At 46.0% G+C, this 1804-nt stretch overlaps 1 pseudogene; it reads right to left on the bottom strand.

Annotated features, from left to right (window-relative positions):
- Positions 1-27: 27 nt before the first annotated feature.
- The window catches only part of LOC139025967 (dual specificity testis-specific protein kinase 2-like), a 65578-nt pseudogene continuing 63801 nt past the window's right edge, over positions 28-1804 (bottom strand).

Below are 1804 nucleotides of genomic sequence, written 5' to 3'. Positions count from 1 at the left end.
CATAGAACTGTCTGGTGCGCTGTGAGAATGGTGTGTTCACTGCAGTAGTGGGAGACTTTAGTCTGGCAGAGAAGATTCCAGACTACAGGTTAGTGAGAGGCTACCTGGATCATAGTGGGTTATGGGAAGAACACTTTGAGATTTGAGGGAAGAAGAAGCTGTGGAGACTGTGTGGCCCCAGCCGTTAGGCTGCAGAAACAGGGAGGAAGAGGATGAGGCTGGTTGTAGTAGACCTCTCCCTGGTGAAGGGACAGCGCCCTCTAGTGTGTCAGGAGACCTGCTGCAGTCTATAGGCTCCCCCAGAGAAAAACCTTCCTTTTTGACCTGGACCCAGAGACACCATGTCCAGGTCAAGAAGCAGCCCTGAATCATCTGACACGTCCTCCACCATCCCTCCCTTCTCCTTCCTCCTTTTATCCTCCATAATCCCTCCTTTATCCTTCCTTCTTTCATCCTCCACCATCCCTCCCTTCTCCTTCCTCCTTTCATCCTCCTCTTCTTCCTCTTTCCCCAAGCTCTGCAGGTCAGGGTCCCGGAGGAGGGGGGCGAGGGGTCGCTCCAGCTCGGGGGTGCAGGGGAGGGACTGGCAGCAGAGGGAGAGGTGAAGGTCAGGGGTTTTAGGTTGTCAATCAGAGTCATGGATGCATGCAATTATGTCTGTCTGTCAGTCTGTCTGTTATTGTATCTTAAATTAGAGCAGAGGACTGCAAGGTTGAGGAATGGTGTCCGATAGTCACCGACCAGGTTCTCAAAGGCAGCCAACGTCTAGCCCAAAGTCCTGCACACACAGAAAACCATCATCATCATCTTTTAATGTAGCCGACTAGCTGTAAATCAGTTTGTCTGACTAGGTTAAAAATATATACATGTTGTATTTCTACACAGTATTTACTCAATGGAGACACACACTGTGATAGAGTTCTACTCATTAAACATTAAAACAAGAATGGAACCACTACAATGTACTGCATTGATTCAATACTCAAGTCCTCCACAGCAGTTACATGTGATAATGTTCAATAAGGGAAAGGAGGGTACTTCTTTTCTGGGTCAAAGTGGAAGAAAATAGTTCTATGGTGCTATTTGACAGTAGACCTACTGGGGTTGTGCAGTGGTGGTGAAAGGGTTGGGTTAAGGGTTTGTTCATACACTGTCCGTTTGTTGTGTGATAGTAGTAAAGCCTTGATTTAGGGTTGTGTGATCGTGTAAAAAGGAAAAACATTGGTTAACTGTGTGCCTGTCATTAACTGGGGTTGTGTGTGTGTGTGTGTGTGTACCTCAGTGCGAGGTAGGAAGTCCGGATCAGCACCACGGCAGAGGCTGCTGATCAGCCCCGTCACTTGAGGAGAGGAAAATAACAATTAATATGAACACTGGATTTTCAGGAGAGAAAAACAGAATACAATGTACAATGTATTTAAGGCTAAATGTGCAGTCATGATGGGAAATGTGGAGCGAGTCATATAGTCTTGCTGTAATCTGGGAGAACTTTCTCACAGCACTAACCTGTAGTCTGGAATCTTTCTCTGCCAGAGTAAGTGTGTCTGCGCTTTAACAGCTGTGTAATTTTGAAACATCATGAAAAGCAATTCTCCCTATTTATTGTACAGATAATAAACTATCTTAGTTCTGTGTGAGAGAGAAGAAGTGAGAGAGTGAGAGAGAGAGAGAGGGAGAGACAGTGAGAAGTGAGAGATGGTGAGAGGTTAGAGAGTATGTGTGTGACTGAATGAACTATAGTTTGCCCCTTGAGTCTGTCGTGAAATGTTTTTGTTCACAGGTCATTTCCCGTACCCGTGTGTGA

The sequence above is a fragment of the Salvelinus sp. IW2-2015 genome, unplaced genomic scaffold (assembly GCF_002910315.2).
Source record: "Salvelinus sp. IW2-2015 unplaced genomic scaffold, ASM291031v2 Un_scaffold3654, whole genome shotgun sequence".
Taxonomy (NCBI): Eukaryota; Metazoa; Chordata; class Actinopteri; order Salmoniformes; family Salmonidae; genus Salvelinus; species Salvelinus sp. IW2-2015.
Note: the sequence above shows the minus strand (reverse complement) of the source record. Positions and strands in the feature narration are given on the sequence as shown.